Source organism: Eutrema salsugineum, unplaced genomic scaffold (genome assembly GCF_000478725.1).
Source record: "Eutrema salsugineum unplaced genomic scaffold, Eutsalg1_0 scaffold_12, whole genome shotgun sequence".
Lineage (NCBI taxonomy): Eukaryota > Viridiplantae > Streptophyta > Magnoliopsida > Brassicales > Brassicaceae > Eutrema > Eutrema salsugineum.
In genome coordinates this window covers 877,538-885,591 of record NW_006256895.1, presented here as the reverse complement: position 1 = coordinate 885,591, position 8,054 = coordinate 877,538, and the positions used below count along the sequence as shown (strand labels likewise).

Here is an 8,054-nt window from a genome sequence, read left to right as displayed (position 1 = left end):
TCGATTCCACATTTTAAAAACATTTAAGCTCGCAAAGAATGAAGAAAAAAGATGAGTTCTTTAAGATGCAAATACCTTTGGGAATGCAAGAATTAAGCTGAATGAGATGCTTATGCAGAGTAGACAACACCCTAACGAGTCTAGAACGCTTGGAATCACGCCAAATGAACGAGAAATGAGTGAGTTGTGTTCGTGAAATGCAGAGAAAAGAGTCAAGAGGGCAAACTCTGCGTTTTGGCCAAGTATGGAGGTTGGTATGGGCTGGAGCGCGCTTTCCAGCTGGCATTTGGACTGTTGTGGGACTGATCCCCCCTTCTGCTCCAGCTCCAGCCGTTGACCGCGCCAAAAACTACCTTGACCGGGTGTTTAAATTCAAAATGCCGCGCAACCCTTCAAATGAACGCGGTATGGGGATGACGTGGGCTGTACGGACCAAGCCAAATTTTCTCGTGTTACTCTGAGCTGCATCGACTTGTTCCACCCCGAGGGTACCAAGCCGAGTAGTCTGAGCCCGTGCCAACGAGTAAATCCCCATAGCTTTCACGTCTTTTCTTTGGACCTCGCAAAGGCTCTTCTTCGTTCTAAGTGTTTCATGTGTTCTTGCTTTTGATCATTCTTGAAACTGAGTACCTCGGCACGATCCACCACGAGGGCATCATGCCGAGGTCACTTGTTTTTAGCAAAGAACACGTGAAGCTTGGGGGTTTAAACAGGCTGGCCTTGGTGTAAACTGGTCGCGGCCTCGGATCAAGGTTTTTTTTTTGACCGTTTTAAGTGAACATCGCCCCTCGGTATACTTACACCGAGGTGTTTACACCGTGAGCCTCCCCCACACTTAGTTATTTTACCATAGCACTTCTCAGATACGACCATGATGAAATTAAGTCGAGGAATCTAGCTGAAGTTCTCAAGCTTTCACTCGGTAAAAGATGACCATGGTATGAATATACCGAGCTCGATACCGAGGCTATGTATGCTCTTTGACTTAATTCATCAGGCCGTGTCTTTTTCAAGCTTTCTCTCACTTTCACCCTCAAGGTTCACTGTCTAACTCCTGAAACACTTAACAAACCCTTCAAAAAGCTTCAATCAAAAAGAAAAAGAAGATGAAAAACGAAATATGTACATGGATAAGCTTGGGGTGTCTCCCAAGAGCACTTTGTTTAACGTCGCTAAGTTTGACTTTTCATACCTTTTCAGGCTGATTCCGGTTCAAGTAGAGGAACTGAGGTAGCTTCCCCCTTTGATTCTGATGCCAAGTAATGCTTTACCCTCTGGCCGTTTACCACAAAACCTTGTCCATCTTTTCCTTTCAAAACTATGGCTTCATAGGGTCTTACTTCAAGAATCGTGAACGGACCGGACCACCTAGACCTCAGCTTCCCAGGGAACAGCTTAAGTATTGAGTTAAACAACAGAACTTGGTCCCCTTCTTTGAACTCTCTCTTGTGTATCTTCTTGTCATGGAGCGCCTTGGTTCTTTCTTTGTAGATCTTAGAGCTCTCAAAAGCATCTAACCGGATCTCCTCAAGCTCATGAAGCTGTAGAACTCTTTTCTCTTGTGCGGTCTTGATGTCAAAGTTCAAAAGTTTCACTGCCCACAAGGCTTTGTATTCCAACTCAACCTGTAAATGACAGCTCTTCCCATAGAGCAAGTTAAATGGTGAGGTTCCAATGGGGGTCTTGTAGGCAGTTCTGTAAGCCCACAGAGCATCGTCAAGTTTCTTGCTCCAATCCTTCCTGGATGAGTTCACGGTCCTTTCCAAAATGGCCTTTATCTGACGGTTGGAAACCTCCACTTGGCCGCTGGTTTGCGGATGATAAGGGGTGGCCACCTTGTGCTTTACTCTGTGCTTCTTCAAAAGACTCTCAATAGTCTTGTTGATGAAATGGCTTCCCCCATCACTGATGACTACTCTTGGTACTCCAAACCGTGGGAAGATGATACTCTTGAAGAGTTTTACCACCACTTTTGAATCGTTGGTCGGAGATGCAACTGCTTCAACCCATTTACTCACATAATCCACCGCTACAAGGATATATTGATTCCCATACGAGCTTACAAAGGGACCCATGAAGTCAATGCCCCAACAGTCGAAGACTTCTACTTCAAAGATTGGGTTTTGGGGCATTTCATTCCTTTTGGATATGTTTCCGTGCCTTTGACAAGCTTCACACCTCGAGACCAATTCCTGGGCGTCTTTGAACATGGTCGGCCACCAGAAACCGCTCTGTAGAACCTTGGCAACTGTCTTGAACGCACCTAAATGACCACCGTACGATGAGCCGTGGCATTCTTGTAGCACTGGATGAATTTCTTCTTCGGCCAAGCATCGCCTATAGAGATGGTCCTTGTTAAGCACGTAAAGGTACGGCTCATCCCAATAATACCTCATCACATCTCTAAAGAACTTCTTCTTCTGATAGGTATCAAGATCCGGTGGCTCTAAACCGCAAGACAAGTAGTTCACTAGATCTGCGAACCATGGTAGGCTTCTTTCTTTGATCGTGTTGGCTTCCTCCACTTCTAGGTAAGACCTGACTAGCATAAGGGTCTCCTCCGGTAATGCATCATCAATTGGGACCTGTTCTTCAATCCTCAACCTGGAGAGGTGATCTGCGGCTCCGTTTTCAATGCCTTTCTTGTCAAGTATCTCCATATCGAACTCTTGGAGTAATAGAATCCACCTCAACAACCTCGGCTTAGCGTCCTTCTTAGCCATCAGATATCTCAAGGCCGCATGATCTGTGTAAACTGTAACCTTTGATCCCACTAGATAACTCCTGAATTTATCAAATGCAAACACGATGGCAAGCATTTCCTTCTCGGTGGTCGCGTATTTTTCTTGAGCTGAGTCCAAGGTGCGGCTCGCATAGTAGATCACATGGATCTTTTTATCTTTCTTCTGCCCCGAGAAAGCTCCTACAGCATAATCAGATGCATCGGTCATCACTTCAAATGGTAAAGACCAATCAGGGGCTTGCACAATCAGTGCACTGATCAAAGCCTCCTTGATTCTCTTGAACGCTTCCTCACATTCTTCATCAAAGTTGAAATCCACTTCTTTGCACAATAACCTGGTCAAGGGCCTGGATATCTTGGAGAAATCCTTGATGAACCGTCTATAGAACCCAGCGTGGCCAAGGAAGCTTCTTATTCCTTTCACAGAATTCGGGGCTTGTAAGTTCACCATCACCTCGATCTTGGCCTTATCCACCTCGATGCCTTTCTCTGATACCTTGTGTCCCAAGACAATGCCTTCTTGGACCATGAAATGACACTTCTCCCAGTTCAAGACAAGCCTATGCTCCTCACATCGCTTGAGAACCTGAGAAAGATTAGCAAGACATTCGGAGAAAGAAGAGCCGTATACGGAGAAGTCATCCATAAACACCTCAACTTTCTCTTCAATTAGATCAGAGAAAATGTGCATCATACATCTTTGAAAAGTGGCCGGTGCATTACACAAACCGAATGGCATTCTTCTATAAGCATAAGTGCCATAAGGGCAGGTGAATGTGGTTTTCTCTTGGTCTCTTGGATCTATTGGTATTTGGAAGAATCCAGAGGATCCATCGAGAAAACAGAAATAAGGATGATTAGCTAACCGTTCAAGCATTTGATCAATAAATGGTAAAGGGAAATGATCTTTTCTTGATGCAGAATTCAATTTCCTATAGTCAATGCACATGCGATGGTCGGTTATATTTCTTTGGGCTATGAGTTCATCCTTATCGTTTTTCACCACCGTGATCCCACCTTTCTTGGGCACAACGTGTACAGGAGATACCCACCGAGAGTCAGAGATTGGATATATTATCCCTGCCTCAAGGAGCTTTAGTATCTCCTTCTTAACCACCTCTTTGAGGTTCGGGTTAAGTCGACGTTGGTGCTCAATAGAAGACATGGCTTGGTCCTCCAGGTGGATCCTATGGGTTCATATATCAGGAGAGATCCCTCTAATATCAGCCAAGGAATACCCTATGGCTCTCCTGAATTTCCTTATTTCACTAAGTAATGCACGTTCCTCATGCTCAAGCAAGTTATCGTTTATGATCACAGGGAAAGTAGAGTTTAGACCTAAGTACGTATACCTGAGCCCTGTTGGTAGAGGCTTGAGCTCAACAGGGGGTGCGTCTGCCTCATTCAAATCGGCATCAAAGCTGCATTGGCCCGGAACAGCTTCCTCGGCCTTTTCCTTGTTCTCGCGCGGTATACCATCGGCCTCGACACAAACTGTCATGGCCATGATATCCCGAGGTGTCTCCTCTGTTCCCGTGGATCCCTCGTTGTCTGAAATGTCGAGGCCACTCTTCCTGAGCTCCGAAAACCTCGCCTCAGCTCCAAGTTCCTTCGGTTGGTCCAAAAGAAGCTTGTACACCTCGCTTTCCTCGCTCAAGTACCCGTGCTCGCTTTGTTCCCGTGTTAAGACCACTTGTAACGGATCTTCTGCGTTCAACTCTTCAAGGAGCTCATCAGCTAGCTCCTCCATTACCTCCACATAGAAAACCTGACCTCCAATGGTCGGTTTCTTCATCATCTCCTTCACATTGAACTTCATAGTCTCGGAACTGATGTGTAGTTCAATCATTCCTCCTCTCACATCTATTATGGCTCCTGCGGTCGCCAAGAACGGTCGGCCCAAGATGATAGGGTCTAATGGTTCCTCGTCCATCTCAAGAACTATGAAGTCCGTGGGGATTTCTATCTCACCGATCCTCAAAGGTAGATCCTCAAGCAACCCCACCGGTAATCTAACTGATCTATCAGCTAATACAAGAGAGATCTTGGCCGGCTTGTAGCTTTTGTATCCCAATCTCTTGGCCACCGTGTAAGGCATTAAGCTCACAGAAGCTCCAAGGTCACATAAACAGTTTGAGAACTTCAGGTGACCTAAAGCACACGGCAAAGTAAAGCTGCCCGGATCGGATAACTTCCTTGGTATAGATCTCCTTTGTATTATTGCGCTGCACTCATGACTCAGTATCACCATACCCTTGAGCTCCTTTGTCTTGTTGAGGATCGCGTCCTTTGGAAACTTCCCAAGCTGGGGTATAGATAAGAAAGCATCTATAATGGGTAAGGTGAGTTGCGTGTTCTCCAAGTGTTTCTCAAAGACCGCCTTGGCTTTATCTAAGATTTTCTTTTTGAAACGCCCTGGGAACGGTATCTTGGGTTGATAAGGTGGTGGTGGAACATAGGGCTTCTCAAGCTCGGTTGTCTTTTCCACCTCTTTTCCTTTGTCCTTGATCGGTTCCTTCTCTAAGACCTCTTCTTTATTCGCATCATCCGAGGCTGCCTCCCCCTCTAGTTGCTCATTGGCCTCAATGAGCTTTGTCTTAGGCGTTGGAGTTTGTAATTCCTTACCACTCCTCAATGTGATGGCCTTCACATACTCTTTAGGGTTCGGCTCCGGTATACCTGGTAAAGCCGGGCCTCTTGATGATGTAGATGCCTGATTTTGCTTAAGCTCCCTGATATCTTGCTGCATTGTCGCGTGCCGGCTCTCAACCCTTTGCTGGCCCTGTAACAGTTGCTGTAATATCCCACAGACATCGTTCCCCATATGATTCTGACCCGTTCCCTGAATCTGTTGTTGATTACCCATCGGCTGCGGATTGAACCCTGGTGGAAACTTGTGTTGCTGCGGTTGGTTGTTGAAGTTGTTACCCTGAGCTGCTTGATTCTGCTGAGTGTAGCCGTGCTGCTGCCCGCTGAACTGTTGCTTGGGCTGGAAGTTATTCGGAAAAGGGGTTTTTGGAGCATAGCTTTGGTGTTGTTGAGCAGGGTACACTTGGTCTTGAGGGTTAGCTACATTCGGGTTTCGATAAGAGAGGTTTGGGTTATTGCCGTGGTTGTTAAACCGCTGATACCTTTGCTGATTTCCTATGTAGTTCAGCTCCTCCTGAGTTAGACCATCTTCATTAACATTGTCAAAACTTGGCCCTTGCTCATCAAACTCGCCTACAAAGTGTATTGGCTTTTGAGTCGCCATCAAAACCTTGTCAAGCTTGCTCTGAAGCTCTCTTATATCCTTTTTCATACGCTGTTCATCACTAGATCCCTCTGTACGGTTTGCTCTATCAAAGTCCTCTCCATACGTGTCATTGGACATGGCTAGGTTCTCGACTAGTTCCATTGCCGCATTGATCTCTTTCCCAAGAAAATTTCCATTTGAAGCTGTGTCGAGTTGGTTTCTGATCTTGGGGAGTGCACCTCGGTATAAAGTACTCAAGAGGGATGCCTCTGAGAAGCCGTGGTGTGGGCATTGGTTAGTATAGCTCCTAAACCGTTCCCAAGCCTCACTAAAGCTCTCGTTGTTGTGCTGCGTGAAAATTGAGATCTGATTCCTGAGCTTAGCCGTGCGTGATGTGGAAAAGAACTTTGATAAGAACGCCAGTTTACACTGCTCCCATGTTTGTATAGAGCCCCTCGGTATATTCTTTTCCCACTGGTGTGCTTTATCACCGAGGCTGAAAGGGAACAAGCGTAGCTTGAAGCTATCTTCGGAGACGCCATTTATCTTGGTTAAGTCGCAAACCCGATCAAATTGATCTAGATGCTCGAGAGGGTCTTCTCCAGCCAGACCGTGGAACTTGGAGTTTTACCATATTGAGCAGGGAAGCTTTAACTTCAAAGTTGTTGTTTTGAACTGGTGGAGCTTGAATCCCAGCTCGGTATTGGTGCGCATTAGCTCGGTCATTCTCTCCAACACAGATTGGAGGATGTTGTCTCTGAACTTGTGGCGGTGGCGGATGAACATGATGGGCTTGTTGCTCATTTCTGTTCGCTTGGTGTTGGTTTTGCTGAGCAAGCCGTTCGTTTCTTTGAGCCTGTTGCTGATTAACATAGGCTTGTTGTTCATTTCTTCCTGCCTGCGCCTGATTAGCCTGAGCCTGGTGCTCGGCCGCCTGAGCCTGGTGCTCGGCCGCCTGAGCCTGTTGCTCCATTCGCTGTTGTTCTGCCATTCCAAGTCTGTCAAAGTGCCGTTCTCTCTTGCGAGCTCGCCTTTCTAATCTGTCGATGTTATCGTCGTATGGGAAAAGCGATCCTGTGCTCCGAGACCTGGTATTCATGCACCTGAAAACAAAACAAGAACTTGCAAAAAAGTTAGTAAAACAAAAGAAAGTAAAGTCTTGATCTTAAGAACAAACAAGAGAATAATGCTCCTACAAGTTGGCAACGGCGCCAATTGATAACTAAGAGTTTTGACTCTTTATAGAGGTTATCAATACCCCTGTCCATGTAGTACAAGGGGTTATCAATCCAAGCTTGTAGTGGAGACACTATCTATGTCATTTGTTGACTTAAGTCAAGACAGATCGATGAAGGTTTTTACTAAGCTAAGTAACAAGCGAATGAGCATAAAAGTAAAGCAAATGATGAGATTTAAACAAAGCTAAGATGCAAATGACAAATAAACGATTCGGATGATGACAATGAATGATAAAGGCAGAAGCTTAGACAGGATATTTGACTCGGGTGCTTCCAAGCTAAACTAATGGGCTAATGAAACATTTTATCAAGCGATTTCATTTGACTTTGAACTCAAGGCATGTTAATCTTCTCATGAAAGTATTAAGCATCTAAACTGATCCGTCATACCAAAATCCCTTTTGAGAAGCATGAATCAGTCAGCAATAAGATTCAGTTCAAAAATGCCATTTAAGAGAACAAACTATCACTCTCGCGATGAAAGACTCTTAAACCCTTAACCGAGTGGTTCAGACATTTCTACGAACACTTTTGATGCGAGATATGTCTAAGATCTGAACCGCAAGTGATGTGCTTGGATCCAGCCTAGAGATCTTGTCGGTTAAGGAATGAAACATGCAAGACTAGACACCTAAACCCATTAATCTATCTTGAAAGCACCCTAATCTACCTATCTAAAGCCTCTTAAACGACTACTCACTGATCATAACGAGCTCACTAAATCCTTTGCAAGACGTGTAGCTTGTCATGATAAGGAGTTTAATACTGAATGATAAAAGAAATAAAGAAAGAACAAGATTTCTGATGCAAAAACGAGATATCGGATTAGATTAATCAA

At 45.1% G+C, this 8,054-nt stretch overlaps 1 non-coding gene across 1 annotated transcript; it reads left to right on the top strand.

The window, feature by feature from the left end:
* The first annotated feature begins 6,252 nt into the window (after positions 1 to 6,252).
* LOC112089363 lies at positions 6,253 to 6,359 on the top strand. Its single transcript, XR_002901000.1, has one exon. It is a non-coding gene; the product is annotated as a small nucleolar RNA R71 (small nucleolar RNA).
* Positions 6,360 to 8,054: the final 1,695 nt, after the last annotated feature.